We start from the raw sequence: 21,222 nt of genomic DNA, 5'->3' as shown, positions 1-21,222 counted from the left end.
AAGTGTGCCCAAACAGTCCTTGTTTTCTCGAAGTGCACATTTGAAGGGAGGCAAGGTCCTTGTTCTCTCGAAGTGCGCTTTAAGAAGGATAGAGGGTCCTTGTTTTCCTGAAGTGCGCCCAAATGGTCCTAGTTTTTTCGAAGTGCACTTTTCATCGTGTGTTTCAAGTGCACACATTGTGAGTTTGGAGTGCGCTCACTGTGAGTTTGGAGTGCGCTCAGGCTTGGGAGGGTGAAATTATCTCCAACAATAACTAAGTGTTCATTTGGAATGTGTTTGTCATTGAGGGAAGCCACATAAGGGAAGTCACTTTTCTTAGGATGGTTTTCACTGCACTGTGAGGATAAGAGGGCCTTTGCATTGCTTAGTTTTCTTCTACAAGGGGATGGAAGGGGTCCTTGCTGTCAGCTAGGAGTTTTCTATGTGACATGCAAGGTAGAAATGATCAAAACTTAATGTTGTGAGTCAGTATGAACAACAAAGGTTAGGTGACTTCCCTTGGAAGGCTCTTAAGGTGAATTGATTTGAGGTGGCCTTGAGAAGAACTTAGTGAACAAGTCTTGGTGAGAAAGGTTACATCATTAAGGCTCATGAATAGGCTAAGCTCATAACCTGATAAGAGGGTTAATGCCTTCAAAAATTGCATTGGGTAGGAGGACTAAGAAGAGCTCCAAAATGACTAAGTGTGGGACCAACATAGTAAGAGGGAGAAATATATCTGGACATGACCCAAACTTGGATCACACACATGAAATCCATCAGTACAACTCAGGAAGATACACAAGAATCATGAATAACAATCACCTTGAAATGAAAACAAAGCGACACTTATTTCTAAGTGTGATAATTGAAATGACACATTGTGACACTTAGAACACAAGTTGCGACACAGGTGTTGACTGCGATAAAAAAGTGTGCTAAGTTATAAAAATGTGTTTGGCACATATTCTTATGATATATAAGACCATTTAATGAAAAAGAGTGCGCTAGAACTAAATCTAGTAATGCGCAAAGGTGTGACACATGTAGGAGTGAAAGAAACAAAAGGTGACACCTTCAACAGTAAGAAAACATTGAAAAACCACTTGAAAATGCAAATGACATTGAAAGTGACACATGCCAGAGCAAAGGTAACATGAAAATGACACTTGCTAAAGTGAAAGAAAGCAAAAGTGAAAGTTAGGAAAGTGAAAGCGACACTTGTGAAAGAAAGAGTGCGCAAAAGCGACAATTGAGAACACTCACCGAAATAGAAGTACAATTGAAACTAAAGTGAGGGATACTATCAAATAAAGTATGCATTGACTATCGACATGAGTTGAATATTACATATGTACTATCTTAATGGACTATGCTATGTCTGTTCAAGCTTGCATAAAGGAAGTGCACTTATGAAATCATCAAGGACTGAGTATGTGTAATCAAGTGACTTTGACACTTAGAATCTCATAAGAAGTAGGCTCAAATACTTTAAAAAACATTAACCAACCATGAAGCGACCAAGAGAAATCAAGGAATGAAAATTCATAAGATCCTCAGTAGGCTCCAAAATTCAAGTGTAGGAAAAATTTTGGAGGGTGTTGATTGTAGCATCAACATAACCTCCATCTTCTCTGAATATCCAAAGCTTATTGCTTAGGGATGACATGTGGAGATTCACATTACGACTTATATTTGCAACTTGTTCTTCCAATCACAAAAACCTCTCCCCTGTTGGATCATGAGGGTTATTCACAAATTCATCAGCCATGACTAGGGTTTTATGACTTTTGGCTTAGCCGATATAGATTCCCCACAAATATCCACAATATAACCAAAGAAACCTGTTCTAATACCAATATGATCCATAAATTATATTCCATGAACATTCCATTGGACAATTTGACACAATAGATCTGATAAATTATACCTAAAAGTTTGAAATCTACACTACGAGGGTTTATTTCTCTTTAGATTTTTGGATCTGTAAATTACTATTTATTTTGTATGCATGCAAATTATTATCATGCAAAAAATAGAGAACAATGAAATTAAAACTCACAAACCATGATTTGACACAATATATAACTTGAGAAACCCTTTCGGGAGGAAACCCAGTTGGAAAGTGAGGCCACTTTACTCTCTTTCTCTGAATAGAAACTAACTACGAGTACAAAGAAAATAATGCTTGTGGTCCATGGGCTACTATAGTGTGCAAATCTTCCTTCTGTGCTCTCTCCCTTTCCCTCTCAACTACTTTTCTTGTCTATGGAACAAATGCATTTGAAAAGAGTGTAACCCCTTTTCCCCCTAGTGGTCCGGTTATAACACAACTTGATAACCTAGTAGTGGTTAGGTTTGACTCTGTTAACTCTTAATCAGAGTTACAATATGAAATATTTTAGAGCCTTATTCATCATTATCACATGGCTAGCCCCAATTTCCTGGAGTAATGGGGGTTGATGTGGAATCCTATCAAATCATGGTGGCCAAAACAGGAAGGTCAACTTCAAAATGGCATAACTTTTGCATACAAACTTCGACTGATGTGATTCTTGCATCGTTGGGAAAGTATCTACGTGTAGAATAGGATAAAAGGTGCAAAAATAAAGAGGGTAATTTTTACCCCAAAAGAACACCATTTGATGCCTCAAAATCTCCCAAAAGGTTTTAGACCCCAATTTGCCAAACTGGGTTCCGCTAATAAAAATGGTGCCATGAGTTGATTCCTCCAATTTTTCCACTTTTAAAACATCGAGAGGGATGCCAAACAATATAATGATCCACTCTGGGTCAATGTGAGAGCACTATGTCTAGTGAGAGAGTAAAGGAAGATGGATATGGTTGAAGGGGCAAGGGAGTGGGGGGGTTTCCCTCAAAAACTTGGCTCAACAAAGAAGGTGAAACAAATATGGGAAGATGAACCCCAAAGATTATTACATGGAGAGAGGGAGTGCCTTGAATATATTCATCCTTCACCTAGAAAGCGATGTGCTCAATTTTTTCCACTAGGAACCAAGATGGGCTGAAACCTTGATTTATTGAGAAGGTGAGGCATTGGTGTTGTTTGAGGTTAAAATATTTATCAAAAACCTTAGCATGAGGCTAGAAACTACATCAATCTACTAAGGGAATTTGTTGAGCAACAAGAACACTTGATGAGCCATAATGATGATGAAATATCTATAATGCCTTCAACCTTAATAAGGGAGAGAAAATGACAATAGTAGTCTACACTTGAAGGAGATGCTACCATTGAACATATTCCTTGGTGACTCTAAGGTGGAGGTGAGGATCTCAAAAGGAACTCAAACTAGAGGAAGGGTAACCCTAGGTGGGATAAGAAGACAAGCACTAGAATCACATTGTACTCCTATTAGTGAATGTAAATTGTTGTTGAGGGATCATATCCTTATGTGACTTTCAGGTGAAAGCAGGGACCTAAAAAGGAACCCAAAGTTGAAAATAAAGAGGATTATAGGTGGGAATTCAAGGCAAAGTAACCGAAACATAAAGGAAATGCACCTAGGGTTGAGGTGCAATCCTCAAATAAGAAACACAATCGTTGAAGAAGAAAGAATTATGTGTGGGTGGGTGGGTGGATCAAGAAAAACTAAAATTATGCTACAAATTAAGCCTTGATCAGAGGCTTAAATACCATATGATATGCCACATTGACTAGAGTATCATGCAAACAAAAAAATTAACATGCACACAAATTTTGGTTAAAAAAACCCATGTCCTATGTATTTGTCTATGTACCTACAAATAAATATTACAATCAAAGATCAAAGTGGAGAATGCTAAATACTATCAAATTTATGAATGCTAATTAATCACATGGAGTACTTAAATGGCTAACTAACAATTAAGGTAATACATGTTTAAGTAATTATTATTTTCCTTTACCCTTATCCAAAAATAAAAGAACTAGGGACTATCAACAAAAACAAGAGCATTAATGTTCACACACTTTTGGTGGAAAAACACCCATGTCTTGTGTATTCGTTTACACACTTATCAAAAACTATTCCAACAAAGACCAAAGTTGACAATGTCAACTACTATCAAACGAATGAATATTAATTAATGTTGAATAATCATATAGAGTAGCTAAATGGCTAACTAGAAGTTAAGGTAATAAATGCTTAATTAATTACCATCCACATTTCCTCTTATCAAAACATCCTTTAAAGGCATGCAAAATGAGATAGAATTTCGAAAAGCAAGGTATGTCCACACAAGTACAACATCTTAAGGCAACCACTTACACACAAAAACAAAAGATTAGCACACAAGTATTTATGTGGGAAAAACCCTAAGAAAGGGAAATGGTCCAAAGATTTAGCCAAGACAACGACTTGAGGTGATATATTAATGATTTTTTATATATACAAACATCTCTCAATAATTGATCATTAGCAAACGACCCTCCATGCTCTTTAAGTAGAAATCATGGACTAGTCAAATGAAATTAGTATTAAGGAGAATATGAACTATCAAATCACTTCATGTCTAGAACATAATTGCAATAGTCGAATTAGTTCGTCACAAAAGCACTATTTACCTAAAGGAACATTAGACCAAGTTGATCTTAACTAAGAGTCTACATATCCTAACAATATGGCCCATTCCTTTACCTAGATATGTGGCATCATTGTCTAACCCATTTGTATATCGACCTTTTATTCTTGAAGTCTTTTAAAAACCTTCTTGTAGAGTCATCTATATGCATGCTCCATTATCCACATAATGCCCTACACTAGGGATGGTGTTAGTAGAAAGACATGATAACATGGAGAAGATGCTCTCAAGCTTAAGGACTCTGACTCATTTTTCTAGCTAAAGCTTATGCATATTCATGTTGCCTCTAATGTTGTTTGTTGATATGAATTGGAAAGTTAGTGTTTGCTGTGCTAAATTCCAATTCAGAATAGTAAACAAAGTGCTTGAGGATTATGAGGTAAATTGCAAGTTTTTCATGAGTTTTTATGTCTTTATATGTAATTCATGAGCTTAAAACATGAATTTATAAAACATTGAACAACAACATAACAATAATACACTCAGCAATTGATAAAGGAGTTCACCCCTCCTGGGCTACGTCTCCTTGGTCCATGATCTGAAATGGAGTAGATTAGTAATGCTGTGCTAATTCCCCATTCAAAATAAAACCCAAGATGCTTATCATTTTCTTATCAAGTGCTTAAGGATTCAATATTTTTGCTTAATTAATTGATTCCCATGAGAGTTTCTTATGTAAATGTTAGAAATAATTTAACATAAAACATATGATGAACAATAACAAAATAACAGCAAAGAACATCAAAATACAACACACAACAAGCACATGATAAAGGAGTTCACCCCTCCTGGGCTACGTCTCCTTGGTCCAACTTCCAATGGCTTGGGCCTCTCTATAATGCTCAAATTACAACAAAAGTGTGTTTACAATGCTCATATGCCTCTGAACCCTATCTCCATGAGTTCATAATGCTCAAACATGGCGATCTAGCCTCTTTTTTCATCCAATTTGGATAAGAACTGAAGAAGTTATGACTTCTCCTAGTTCTCCCACTATTTGTTCCACAAATTGCTCCAAAACCGACATAATCCCACAAATTCGCTAACTGAGCGAGAATTTGGTTGCGGTGCAGGCCATAACCTATCGGCCATATCGCAAATCACAATCGGTGGAGTCCCACGTTCTTATGGACTGTGAACTAGGCGGGCGATATGCGATTGCGATACGGTGGACCCGTCGGGAGTATTAAACTTAACATACAAATTATCGCATTCGGGAACCCAATCGCAAATTGCAATCGCCACTTTCCATCGACATATATCAAAGTCCATACCTCTGCAGACCCACCAGGATTATCAATCCTAGTCCATAAATATCACGTCTGGGGACCTTTCACAATTGGTGGAGTACTGGGGGTAACATAAATATCAACGGGGATTTGGTGCGATATGCGATTGCGATTATCGAAAATCACAACCCAACCTGTCGGGGGCCGATTTCTGTAATACCTTCCACCTGCAATATGCAATTGCAAAAAGATCGCATCACAACCTGTCTATGTCGGGGCTGATTCTTAACTTGTGTCCTTTATTTTTCTCTGATATGCGACATGCAGGACCCAATGGCAACCTACCACTTGGCACTTCCCCATTCGCTGGGACCTTTGCCATGTCATACAATCTTGCCACTTGTCCAAGTCAAACCTGAACTTTGACTTTCCCTAATTTCTGCATATGTGCTTGGATTTGAGTGTCGTTCCCACCGCTAGATTCAAAATGATGAGATCTTCGATTTGAAGCCGAGTTTGACAAAATTCTGACACTTTGATTTTTGAGCACTTGATCACTCCTCCCCAGTGGAAGCCTTTTGGAACCCAAAAGATTATATTCAGTTATTGAACAGATGAGGGTACTATTCCCTCACCTTTCCCTCTTCAATCCATTTGGCCTTTGATGGATTTGTACCTTTGAGACCCACTCGAAGATAATCAACATTTCCCCTTTTTGATGACCTCGTTCTTCTGCCAAGTATGGTGTCTTGCTAAAGCTCATCAAGAAATTCTGGAGAAAAATATTCAATTGATGGAATCTGTACACTTTCTCCTTGATCTTCAATCAAAGGAGGCTCATACAATCTCAAATTTTCAACATTAACAATGGAATAAATTTGCATATATGAAGGAAAATCAAGATTGAAAGCATTATTACCAATCTTTTCCAGAATTTTAAATGGACCATAATGGATTGGTTTCAACTTTTTACCTTCACCTTGAAGCCTTTCCTTTCTAATGTAAAGCCAAACTTCATCACCTACTTGAAACTGATGATCCACACGATGCTTATCATGTCTTGCCTTATACTTTCCTTGACTCTTTTCTAGTTGTTCTTGAACTGTTTGGTGAATCAACTGAATTTGCTCAATGAATTTCTTTTCTCTGTCTATGTCGCTATGTCCATCTACAACTACATCTTTCTCAAAGATGAAATCCAAAGGCAATTTAGGAAAATAACCAAGACATGCCTCAAAGGGCAAACTTAGAGTAGAAGAGTGTTTTGCTCAGTTGTAAGCATGTTGAATATAATGCAACTGTTTGATGACAGCTAAACTGCTTTAGTGCAGCAAAGCTGCATCTTTACATAAATCCGCGTGGACCTGTGGGTTATGGGCCCACGTATATATCAGAAGCTTTTTAATAGGCGGACTTCACAACAGAACCCGACCAATCGAACGATGGTCCTTATGTGAACATTTATGGCCAGAACTAAAATAAAGTTAAACCCTCTTTAATAACATATCAGGTCCACAAAAAATGTTAACCTGCACGCACTTTCACGCGCGATTACCATCCGATCACTCAACCAACGAACGGTCTCGATGGCCAGAACTCAACGAGGTTTTAAGCTCATTGTATAAACCCTCATTGCGTTCGAATTCTAAATTAACGTCCGCGCTTATTAGCACGCGATATGCGTCCGATCACCCCTTAAACGAACGGTCCGATCCTTCGGAACCTTAAACTCCTTTGGATGATTTTCTTGGGTCCGCTAGTCGAGATAACTTGCTCACAAGTTTTCGCGCAATCACCGTGGATCTGATTCCATTGGATGGCTATGATGTTTCCTTTGCCATTCCTCTTCCATCGTTATTATTTGTCGATCTGGTTGATCCAACAGTTCCTGTTGTGTTTATTCAATTGACTCCAATTTCGATTGAATACTCTCCTCCGTTGATCTTCTTGAATCCAACGGTTATCATGTAGTCGTTGATTGATGGAATTCACATTACACACACACATTTAACTCTGCTTTACTTGTTTAAGGTGAAGTTCATAGGAACTTCGTCCTTTACACTCGCACACACACGCCATTCATCAACTTTACAGGAAAGAAAAATACTTAAACCATACACAGACACACAAAACTCAGATAACACGTAGGTGTACAATAACACATATATTTCCATTATATACATAATTTGATTACAGACTAAGGCCTCATGGCCCGAACCAAAAATTACCTCTACGGCTACATTGTATCCTCTATTCTTCTATTTCACACAACACAAACTCTCTTATATAGGAAATTACAAAGGGAGGGATCGTTTACGATCCATATCGCTCAATCAAATCCCCTAAATCTCTCTGTACGCATACATGGAAAATAGTTGCATCTAATCAAGTCTTCTAGAGACTTATCAATTCCATTAATTTAGCTTTGTTTGAACAAAATTTTCCCCGGTTTACAATGATTGTCCACGTTTCCCCCTTCACAGCTCAAAATTTCAATTTTGATTAAGGGTGGTCAGATGCTCTTGCATCAGACTCCCAAGGTACAAAAATTTATGACCTCTTGGTCATATGCTTTTCCATCCCTTAGCAATTCTACCCACATCCTCTATGGAATTGCCTTTATGATCTTTCTGTGAGCTACAACAAAACCTTTGCAGTAACAAGTCCTCTTCTTGCTACACATGCCTCACCAAGATTCTCTCCTCTGAGCTTAGTCTTTCGGAATCTCTTTGGTTCTCTCTTCTTTGGAACCAATTGAGCACTCCTTGCTCTAGGTTGCTGCAATCTTCTCACCTTCTTCTGTCGCTATCTGTACAACAAGAATAAGACCACAAACTCTCCAATCTTTAACATAACTGTACCTCCTTTTGCACGCAGAATCTTATTTTTCTCTGATACCAAAATGATGACAGCTCAGCTGCTTTGATACATCGAAGCTGTATCTTTACATAAATCCGTGTAGACCTGGGGGTTATGGGCCCACGTATATATCATAAGCTTTTTAATAGGTGGACTTCACAACAAAACCGAACCAATCGAACGGTGGTCCTTATGTGAACTTTTATGGCCGGAACCCAAATAAAGTTAAACCCTCTTTGATAACATATTGGGTCTGCCATAAATGTTAACCTGCGCACACTTTCACGCGCGATTACCATCCAATCACTCAACCAACGAACGGTCTCGATGGCCGGAACTCAACGAGGTTTTAAGCCCATTGTATAAACCCTCATCGCGTCCGAATTCTAAATTAACATCGATGCTTATTAGCACGCGATATGTGTCTGATCACCCCTTAAACGGACGGTCCGATCCTTCGGAACCTTAAACTCCTTTGGATGATTTTCTCAGGTCCGCTAGCCAAGATAACTTGCTCACAAGTTTCTGCCTGATCACCATGGATCTTCTTCCATCAGACGGCTATGATGTTTCCTTCGCCATTCCTCTTCCATCATTATTATCCATTGATCTGGTTGATCCGACGGTTCTCATTTTGCTTATTCAATCGACTCCAGTTTCGGCTGAATACTCTCCTTTTCTGATCTTCTCGAATCCAACAGTTATCATGTAGTCGCTGATTGATGGAATTCGCATTACACACACACATTTAACTCTGCTTTACTTGTTTAAGGCGAAGTTCATAGGAACTTCATCCTTTACACTCGCACACACACACACACGCCATTCATCAACTTTACAGGAAAGAACAATACTTAAACCATACACAGACACACAAAACTCAGATAACACGCAGGTGTACAATAACACGTATATTTCCATTATATACATAATTTGATTACAGACTAAGGCCTCACGGCCCGAACCAAAAATTACCTCTACGGTTACATTGTATCCTCTATATCTTATTTCACACAAAAAAAACTCTCTTATATAGGAAATTACAAAGGGAGGGATCGTTTATGATCCATGAGTTTCTCCCACAATCGCTCAATCAAATCCCCTAAATCTCTTTATACGCATACATGGCATATAATTACATCTAATAAAGTCTTCTAGAGACTTATCAATTCCATCAATTTAGCTTTGTTTGAACAGAATTTGTCCTGGTTTACAATGATTGTCCATGTTTCCCCTTTCACAGCTCAAAATTTCAATTTTGATTAAGGGTGGTTAGATTCTCCTGCATCACTGTTCATCCCACAACTTAGAATGTTTTTTGCAATATCCTCTTAGAAAATGAATAACTGTCCTATTAATCACTTCAGTTTGACCACCTGTTTGCGGATGGAAGGCTATACTTTTCTTCAACTGGGTGTCCATCAAGTTCCATAAACTTGACCAAAAATTTCCAACAAATCGGGAATCACGATCACTTATAATAGAAGTAGGTAATCCAAAATGAACCTATACATGTTGAAAAAAAAGTTGAGTTGCTTGTTCAGCTGTAATTTGTTTTTTACAAGGCATTAACATGCACATCTTGCTAAACCTATCCACAACTACATACAAATAATCATGACTTTTTCTTGATAAAGGAAGGCCTACTACAAAATCCATAGAAACACTTTCCCATGGACGTGAAGGTACTGGAAGTGGTGTGTACAATCCTAGTTTCCTATTACTAGGCTTACTGACTGCACACAATGAACAACCTTTGATAAAACGTGACACACTTTCAAGCATACGAGGCCAATAAAAATACCTCTGAAGATTTTCCATTGTTTTACTTACACTGAAATGTACAACAATAAGAGAAGTGTGCGCTTCCTTTGTGATCTAATAATCACCCTATGAGTGACCTCAGTTAAAGATTTATTAAACAAAAGGTATTATAGACTCATGTGATGGTGTGTGTTCTATGTTATTTAAGCAACGGATCGATCAGATTGCCAATACACAGAAAATAAGTGGAAAGACAACAGAGAAATACAGTAAGCAACACAAAGACACAAACAATTTTTAATAAGGAGTTCACCCTATTCTCCAGGGCTACGTCTCCGGTCCAGCTTCAGTGGTGGCCTTGTTTTATTGTGTCTTACAACAAAGAAATTACAATATAGGGACTCAATGTGAGTTCTCCTGAAGCAGATTTTGCTTGGTAGGGTGGTTCTTGGATTCCCCAAGCCACTCAGAGTTCACAGACTCTTTTTCTTCCTACTAGCTCTGTGACCCTTGGTCTACAGTGGAAAGAGCCAAATGTGATGCTCAGTCCGAACATATTCCACTAGGGAAAGGCTTGAATCTTCAAGATCTCTGGTGCTCGACGCTGCTTGTGGTCAGCTCAGCTCTCTGTCTCCTCTGCTTGGCTTTACTGTTCTCTATGTTCAGTCCTCCTCTCAGGGTTCACTGTTCACTGTCTCTCTTGGTCTCTTGGACTCCTCTCTATTCCTCCTCTCTATGAATCTCCATTCAACTGTCTCTGTTCATGGCTTTAGTCATTCGATCCCTATGCCTGTTTGGTTCCTCTCCTGCCTACGTCGATTCGCCTACTGCCTGCGTTCTTGGAGTTCCCTATTCGGCATCAGCACGAACGCTCGGGAAGTAGCCACTCGTCCCCATCGCAACAGCACCAGCCTGCTCGTCGATTCGTTTCTTCGGTTATGTCATGGATACATCCTTTCTCCACTATGGTGGTAAACGGATTCCAAATCCCCTTAAATCACGACTTAATTCCCTGTCGATTCCGCTTCTTTCTATCGGGTGCAATCTCAGCCGTCCGATCTGGGTTCCTCAAGATCCGACGTCATACGCATGTTGAGCACGGTTGAATTGCTCGACCGATAGCGCGCGATCACGGCGGTTTTTCTCTCACCTCCACTGCCACGTGTCGATCGCTGAGTGGGATCGCTCCACTCTCTTCCAAAACCTCTTACCGTTCAAGGGCGCCTCGATCAAAACTGCTGGTTTCCAGGTCGTGGGTCCCACCTTCATACATTGGCGCTTTTTGTTTCTCCGCCCGCAGTCCTCTGGTCCCCCCCACGCGACCGGGTGCTCAGGCTTTCCCATTTTGGCCCTGTTCGCCCAGCGATGAATCACACATCGAAAATCAGCTCCTTTTCCCGATCCGAGGCTCCCAGGGGCTATTTTGGCATCCCGCGCAGTCTCCATGGGCCTCGGTTAGCGCGCTTTGATCGAGATCCTCGTCGTTCCACGCCGGCTGCCATAGCCACTGGTTCAAGGTGTTTTCGATTGCTGTTTTGGAATTTTCAAGGATTTTTTCAACTCAATATAGTCAAGGTTCTTGATAGTCTTTTGTGGATCCGATTCAGATCATGGCCTCCCTACTAAAAAAGATTTTGGACCACCAAAAGTTGGTTTTATTCAAGCATCGACTAAGTGAGGAAACTGTTATCTCACTTGTCCAATCTCAATCCACTTCACACTGCTTGGCTTTGAACCTTTAAGGCCAATCCTGAGGTATTCCACTTGTCCACTACACGTCGTCCTTACCTTCCTATCTAGCATTGTGTCTTCCTGCAACTCATGAAGATATTCAAGTAGCAGGTCATCAACAAAACGTAGTTGACTCTGCTCTTCAGGGTCCTCAATCATTGAAGGTTCAAACAACCTCAAGCAATCTGCGTTCACGACTAAGTAGATGTGCATGTAAGCTGGTAGATCAAGGCGAAAAGCATTTTCACCAATCCTCTCAAGTATCCTGAAGGGTCCATACCTGATAGGTTTTAGCTTTTTACCTTCACCTTGCATCCTGTCCTTGCTGCTATATAGCCAAACTTGGTCTCCAACTTGAAAACTATGCTTCATCCGATGCTTATCATGCCTAGCCTTGTACTTGGCCTTGCTCTTTTCTAGCGGTTCTTGTACTGCCTTGTGGATCTCCTGGATCTGTTCAATGAACCTAGTTGCCCTGTCCACATCACTGTGTCTATCAACCATGGTATCTTTACCGAAGACAAAATCCAAGGGAGACCTTGGTATGAAACCAAAGCAGGTCTCAAAAGGAGATCTCTGGGTAGAAGAGTGTTTGGCTCTATTGTAAGCATGTTGCACATAACACAAGTGTTCATCCCAAAGCTTAGGGTGTTTGCTGCAATATCCTCTCAGTAATTGGATCATTGTCCTGTTAAATACTTTTGTCTGGCCATCTGTTTGGGGATGAAAAGCTGTGCTTTTCTTTAACTTGGTGTCCATTAGTTCCCATAGATTGGACCAAAACTTCCCCACAAATCGGGTGTCTCGATCAGATTCAATAGAAGTGGGTAATTTGAAATGAACCTGTTAGCACTTGAATCTGCCTTAGGCTGAAGAAGGCAAAACTCGAGGCAACATCAAACCAAGCTTAGCCTCGTAGCTAGCCCTACGAGGGCAGGAGAGGGCTCTCTCCAGTCAATCTCGATAAAATGAGCAATCAGGTGCGAGATGACTAAAAATGGGAACTGATTTTAGGCTAGTAAATGGATAGGAAAGGGGTAATTTGATAAATGACCGGGTTTTCTGGGTAGCGTGGGATCGAGAATGGCATGAGTAGGGAAATTAAATCCGAGACACAGATTATCTCAGGAGGCAAGACAGGAAATAAATTTAGCATTCAATTTTGGCATTATATGGAATGAAAAGAACGCTAAGAGGTTGATAAGGGCAATAGATGAATCCCTATCCAATAGAAGAAAACACAAAACATGAATACCTTCCCAAGGCAGAGCAGCAAACTGGATTCTGCCTTTCTCACTTAAAAGTATTCATTTAGAAATGATTATGAAATGAAATGGAAACATAACAAGCTACATATGAAACAAAGGAAAAAACAAATGTTGAATTCACACGACAAGAATCTCAGGAGTCAAAGCTGTATCTTTTCATTAAATCCCTGTTAAAAAACTGTACAGTGAAGTTTTCCTTCACAGCTCTCCCACTGTTTGCCAAAACTCAGAACTGTTTACACATAATTTTCATACAATAAATAGATTTCATCTGAGGGAAAACAAATCGATGAAAAGTAGGGAGCTGAAAACCAATCGACGAAGATAGGGAAAGAGTTTTCCATCTGTGCGAGGGACAGAGCAACGTTACATTATTCCATTTGAAACTTTTTTATGATCAATAAAAAGACGACAATTGTAGCTGCATATCATAATTGAAGTGAAAAATAGGAAATCGAATCCTATCTCTCTACCCTGGTAGATGTCTCTGATTCATATTTTGGCTTTTCGGTTTCTGACTTTTTGCCTTCCCTGTGCCTTTTTCACCGCTTGGTTTTCAACCTTTTCACCTTTTGATTCTATTCCAGGGAGACCTTTTCCATTTGTTAAAGTATGTCATTTTCTTTTCATGGGCAGAAGATGCAACCTTTATAAGTGAATGGTGCCTGAAACATGCCATTCCATGCCCATTACATTTCAAAAAAGGCCTGGAATTGAGAGGCAGTTTGATCAAAGCTGCCTTGCAGCAGGCAGGCAAATCCAAGGTAGAGTCTCATATACATGGTCAGAAGATGCCTTTTAAAAACATCCAAACAAATTAGGCTTGCATCCTTGTGATTTATGCATTCTCCTCCTTTGAACAGCTATTAGAATGAACACTGTACTTACAATTAGTCTGACATACTATAGAAATATCTTTTAAAAAACCACAGTAATTCCTCTTTTCTCAGATATATGTCAAATTTGTGGGAAAATTCAGCAAACCAAATACAAGAAAACAGCCCTGCCAGATGTTCTTCTCACTCAGTAATTATTAGTATTTGAATAAATATATGAAGCACCAAGATGAAATTGCTCATTATTGAATTTCCTATGAAAACCTACAGAACTGCCATAAATCAGTGTTTTGGTAATCACATGTACAATTGCTCCTCTTGTTACCGAGGTTGAAGCTACATATTAAAATGCCAAATGCCATGTGACCAGGCCAATTTCACAAGAACAACAAATATACTTGCAGCACTCTTTGCATCGCGGAGTAGGCACCAAAGCCAATGTCAATCTTCCATCAAGATCAAAGTCTTCATGAAAATATGATGTGTGAGTATAAATATATAGGCATCTGCAAGGTCTGAATCCTATAGTCTGGAAAGCCGCACCAAACGCTTCTGATGGGTTGGGTTCAAACTCAAACCACCAGATTTATCCCTGTCAGATTTTAATTGCACATCTATATCTTTGATGGTAGTTGACCTTTCTTTAGTTTCTTTACTCTTACTAGTACCTGAATTGAGCTGAGAACATATTAGTGATAAATATTGCAACCATGGAACCAAAATGGGCTTCCTTACAGCATCATCCGAACCTGTATATTGACCCAAAAAATAAGATGCAAAAGAAGCCCTTGCAAATTTTTGGTAGGCTCTGTTTCTCCCTCAACTTCAGCATCATGGCCAATATTAGATGTGGAATTGGCATTATATAGACCGTGACTCTTTTGCACTAAGCTACTTATGCAAAAAACTATAGCTGGACTTCCTGTAGGAAGGTACCGTACCAAGGCCTGCACTCCCGAACTTAGGCATTCAAAAGGAGTCAGGCATGGATATGCCTCTAAAGCTCTTTGTATATAATTTACAACAAGTTCCTACTTCAATGATATTGTATCATCTTTATTATTATGCGAGGAATCCATGCTCAAATTGTTGACTGAAATAAATGTGACAAATACTGCATGTGATCAACGCGCTATATTTTGGTTTCATCTTTATACCAACAGTATTCCGAACAACATAACTTTGAAGGATCTTAAAATACCACATTTCTAGACCCTGAAATATGAACCGACACTCTTCGATTGTCTCCTAAATGGAAGTATAGCTGCAAAACCACGCTAGGCATTGCCCTTTTTCATTATTGCCTGCCTCTGCTTTTGTTTTCTTTTCAGGGGACCAATTTTGGGTGTGAACCTCTTCTTATGATTGCCTTGGATCTTTGTGCCTTTTACACCAGATGTCAGATATGGAAGCATGTTGTCCCCACAAGAGAATTGACACACTTTCTTTTCCTATATTTCCAGGTGACCTGTCTTCGGATTTCATGTTCTCAACAAACTGCTCCATTCCACCAATGTCTCTAGAAAACCCTTTTGCATCTATGAGAATCTCGTATGTGAATATATTAGGTTTTACGTCTTCATCTTTCATTATTTTTAATACATCTTGAATTTTTCCTCTTGTCCAAACGCTTGTAAAGCACCAGCAGCTGGTTATACTCAAAAGCATTTAGAGGAAAACCTTCCGCCTTCATTTTCTTAAAAATCTCTTCAGCTTTCTGAGCATTATCTGAAGATGAGTAGTTTGTTGATTTAAGGCCTAAAAATTCTCTTTCTGGAATGCCACTTGGCACATTCCTGCACAACCGCCCTCAAATTTCTGGAGATGCGTTTGCCACTTTACAGAAGGGGAAAGGTCTCCAATATTTTAACGCAAAAATCTGGGTTAAATCTGCCACATATGTTCTTTGGATCGAATGCCAAAGTATGCAATGACTGCCACCTAAGACATAACGCCACTTTCATTAAATTTTGGATTATGAATACGCAGATGGATCGTTTTACATTCATCATTCGGAAATTACATCAATGTCATTTGCTAGTATGATGACATCTTGCATTTTAAGCCCCATCTCTCATAACTTCGATGCTTTTCATCTGTAGTTGCAATTTCGTTTCAGGAAGCTAGTCAAATCGCCACCATTGGTAGGGACGGTCTTTTGCTTTACCGTTTGCAGCCAATTCTTGAAATCTAGCTCTGCCGAAGATTTGCTGATGCCATTGCCTCGATGATCATTTGCAGTTTCATCTGAAGACTCCAGTGCTATTGGTTGAGGGAAGGAAGCAAGTGATGTATCAATATTACTGAGAAACTGTCAACTGCATTAGGCTCCCCAGTTAAAAAGTAAAGATATGCACATTCAAGAGTTAATTAGATTTCTCCATCCCATAAGTCTTCAATGGTTTTATACGGGCTGGTGGTTGAGTTTAATGAGTTCGTCTCTCCTCACAATCTTCTTTTGTTCAAGTTCGCTAATCTTCTCATGATCATTTCTGGTTAATGACCAGTCAAAAATTTGATAATTATCAGCTATTCTACCCTTGTTGTAGCTTTTAGGCAGCACGCTGACTCCTTGTTCCAATCCCCATCTCAACAAAACCTGAGCCACAGTCTTTCCGCACCTTTTGGCAATTTCCCGAATGACAGTATTTTCCATAGCGGCATTGGTCCCATAGTAGGTACCAGATGATCCTAGAGGAGATGCATCTCGACCTGATTGACAGCAGGAGGAATGTTGGCATATGTCAACAAATCTTCAATCTTTTTGCATGAGAAATTGCTCACGCCAATAGATTTGGTAAGACCCAACTCCACACATTGCTCTAATCCCCTCCATACAGACTTGATATCTAATGGCAAAAAGTCTTCCTCTTTGTGAATTGGATGCGAAGCTCCTTTTCTCAAATTTATAGGCCAATGGATCAGCTACAAGTCCAAATGTTGTTTTACCACCTGTGGGTTATGAGCATCAACTTGAGAATGTTCAATTGGTCTTGAGAAAAGCTTAGGAGGGTGTTTCATGAAGTGTTGATCAAGAGGTCCTTCAAATGCTACATAAACTGACAGTGAGGCCTTTTCTCTCCTCCCTGCTCTTCCAGCTTGCTGCCACAAACTTGCAACACTACCTGGAAAGCCAAGGTGCAAAGTTGCATCAAGGTTCCCCACATCAATTCCAAGCTCTAAAGCATTGGTTGCAGCAACACCAAGAAGATTTCCCCCAAAGAGACCACTCTCAATCTTTCTCCTCTCCTGAGCAGTATAGCCGACTCGATACACACATATTAAATTGACAAGATGTGGTGCCGTCTCGTTTAGAATCTCGCGCGTATAATTGAGGACGAGCTCGCTGAGTTTACGAGTGTTGCAGAAGGCTATGGAGCACAAGCCATGCTGGAACAATTCCGCAAAGATGTGAGAAGCCTCTACAATAGGACTGGCACGTTTCAAATTTGTATTTGTAGTAACTGTATCCTGCATTTTGACATGTTTTCGTGTCTTTGGCTTCTGCATTGCTGGTTGTTGATGGTCCAAACAGACTAAAGGATTCCAGAGGAGGAAAAGCTTTGAGCCACAAGGACTTCCATCCTCTAACACCACTTCTACTTCTCGCAGATTAGCAAGTTCCATGGCATGTTCACGTGGATTCGCCAACGTTGCACTACTTATAATGAAAGTTGGATTACTTCCATACACTGCACAATTCTGAGATTAGAAAAAATACGCTCAAACTGTTTGTGCGATGGCAATATTGACATATGCAACATATCTGGATTTGTAATTAGCAATCTAGCATTTTCACGGAGCCAAATTTGGAGAAGAATTGAGCCGCAACAAATTGAATTTTTGATGAATCGATGATAAAATTCGGCCTTGGGGCTCTGTGCGCCGCGCGCACTCCCAGTGCGCCGCGCTTGGTGAGTGCGTCGCGCCAGTGTTAATTTTACACTGCGGAGGAGCGCCCCATGCGCTGCGCCTTCTTCCTATGCGCTGCGCAGACTCATAAACACAATTTTAGTCTGAAAAATAACCAGTTTTGCCCTCTTTAAGCAAAGACTCAAAGCATTGCTATAACATCTCAAAGATATCATTTGGCATTACTGTTTCATCTTGCTCAAAAATGGGCTTATCTATATTGGAACTCTTAGCTTCTTTATTTTTTTTTATCTGATTCACTCTTGATCTCCAATGCTGGTCACAAATAGCAACCTGATCTTCCACTCCAGATTCACACTCCTCAGTTTCTATAAGATTATTTTTTGTTCCTACACTTTTAGTCTGTTCATGATTGACTGACATTGGATCTTTCATTAATCCTCCTACCTCCGAAATATCTTTTATGTAGAAGTTGTTGTCTCTGTTCTTCTCTAGGCCATTTCCTAACACATCGAAACCACAGATTTCGACATCTTCCATGACCAATTTACTGTCTTGCTGTTCCTAACCTTTAATTGGAACGATCACATTTATTTGAAATGTCTGAAAATTTTCTTCAAGATTACTCTTTTCAGACAAATATCTAACCCAAGTTTTCAGCAGAATTATTCTCTGTAGATATTTTGACCTTGTTCTATTCCAAATCCAATGTCTGTGCACCAGTTCCTGGAATATTTTCATTCTCGAAGCTAGGTCTGCAATGTTATTTGCTGGCATTGAATTTGGGTTCTCATTCTCCAAACACTGCTTTTGTCTAATTTTACCAGCACACATAAAATAAGGTTTAACTTTCCCCAGTGTCTTGTCCTTTACCTTTAATATTGGGGCAGATAGCAAAGCTCTTCTTGCTTTGCTTCTAGATTTCTTCTCTATCACTAGCAATATTGTCATGTTGTGAATAACAGATTTGGATCCTTGAAACTTCAACAAGTACGAATGATGAGATGTCTGCTCAAAAGTTGTCTCGTGCTGCTGATCACACCCTCGTTCCCATAAGTGTTCACCATGCCCTGTAGCAGGGTTTCAAGCTACCATATCTCAATGTATCCTAAATGATCTGGATCAAGCTCCTCCATGATGAGACCAGCATATTCCGCAGCATTCTCCTTCAACTTTTCCAGTCTGTTTGCAGAAGCACTCAGCACAATAACCTTCTTGAGCTCATCTTCTGATATTCCGCCCACCAAGCTGTATAATTTTGGCATTCTGGAATTTGAATGCAAACTCTGCTTCGTTTGATTTTGATTTGTCTCTTTGTGCTGATGATGTTCTTTCTGTTTGTGCTTTTGCAGGGATAGGAGTAGCTAAAGCTACTGCCATTGAAGAGCTGTACAATTTCGAAACATTTTGACAAATTTATTACAAAAAACACATTTGATGATTTCTTCTTCAAAACGGGGTTTTGAAGAAGAATCAATCTCGCACTATTGACAGTGACATTCCTGAAATAAAGACTCATTGAACCTCCTTCTAGCTTGCAAGCGTTATTTCACACTTCTGGAGACAAAACCCTGGACTCAAGAATTAAAATGACTCTTTTTGACCAAAATGGCATTTGATGACAGCAAATGACGAGAAATGAACCTTGGTGAATTTGACTCTGACAGAGGACTGACAAGACTGAGTCTAACATTGGCTCCAATTGGGATGGCAGCTCCAGCTCCTTGGAGGTGCCAAGAACTGCAGATCTTTGGGTGAGCAGAAAATGCCTTCGTCCATTGAGCTATGGAGTCATTATTTCGACAAACCACACAAGACTCTGACTCATTTATTGACTGAAACTGGACTCAAACCGACTCAATTGTAAATCTGAAATGACTGAAAAACTGACTCGACAAACTGTACTTAAAAACACTAAGACCTGAACTTAAAACTTAAAGCTGGGTGGCAGTACCTGGCCACCCGTGTTTCTTACAAGGCAATATGCGATCAAACTATATCAAAATGCCAATGTAACCAATCAAGCAGATGCCTTCTTGCTTGATTCTCCTGATCAGATCTCCAGGTCAACAGTAGATACTTGTAACTGGGCATCCCAAAAGCTAATTGACCATGATCTCCTTCCTCACCGAATACTGCAACAATCACCTTCACTGCTGGCTGCAACAGATTTTCCATTGGATCATGAAAAACATGAAGATTTGCTATTGCCACCTCCTGCTGAAGAAACAAGGTGTCCTTTGCTTCAAATTCTGATCTTCCTTCATCATGTACTTCAGTGAAAGTATGCTCCTGGGCTTTAAAAAACTCTGAACAGGTAGATGAGTAGATATCTTCTTGGAAAAACATTTCAACACATGAAACATATGAAGAAGAATCTGAGTGGAAATCCTGAATGTTTTGATCTTCTGTGGTGTGAATGTACCGTAGGTCATTTTCATATGATATGACAGCCAAATTTTCATGTTCCTTATTACATTCATTAGTCATAAGAAGAGAAACTTCATATGATTCTTGAAGCACACAAATGACATTTCTACCATCTACTAAAGATTCATCCAAAGGAACTTTTTCACCTACTTGAACAAAGATATCCTCTTGCTGTTCATGAATTGGCTGGATTACCTTGGTAGGAAGGCTGTGTTCTGATGAGATGAGGGCAGTTAGGCCTATAACTCTGTCTTTTTCATTTGAGGCAGCCTCAATAATGCAATTCTCTTCTATGAGATCCGGAACAACATATTTTTCCTCATCACAATCAGGGTCCTCAATCATTGAAGGTTCAAACAACCTCAAGCAATCTGCGTTCACGACTAAGTAGATGTGCATGTAAGCTGGTAGATCAAGGCGAAAAGCATTTTCACCAATCCTCTCAAGTATCCTGAAGGGTCCATACCTGATAGGTTTTAGCTTTTTACCTTCACCTTGCATCCTGTCCTTGCTGCTATATAGCCAAACTTGGTCTCCAACTTGAAAACTATGCTTCATCCGATGCTTATCATGCCTAGCCTTGTACTTGGCCTTGCTCTTTTCTAGCGGTTCTTGTACTGCCTTGTGGATCTCCTGGATCTGTTCAATGAACCTAGTTGCCCTGTCCAC

The sequence above is a fragment of the Pinus tabuliformis genome, chromosome 6 (assembly GCF_031772625.1).
Source record: "Pinus tabuliformis cultivar Carrire ecotype Pingquan chromosome 6, CPIR1, whole genome shotgun sequence".
Taxonomy (NCBI): Eukaryota; Viridiplantae; Streptophyta; class Pinopsida; order Pinales; family Pinaceae; genus Pinus; species Pinus tabuliformis.
This window is presented reverse-complemented; position numbering follows the sequence as displayed.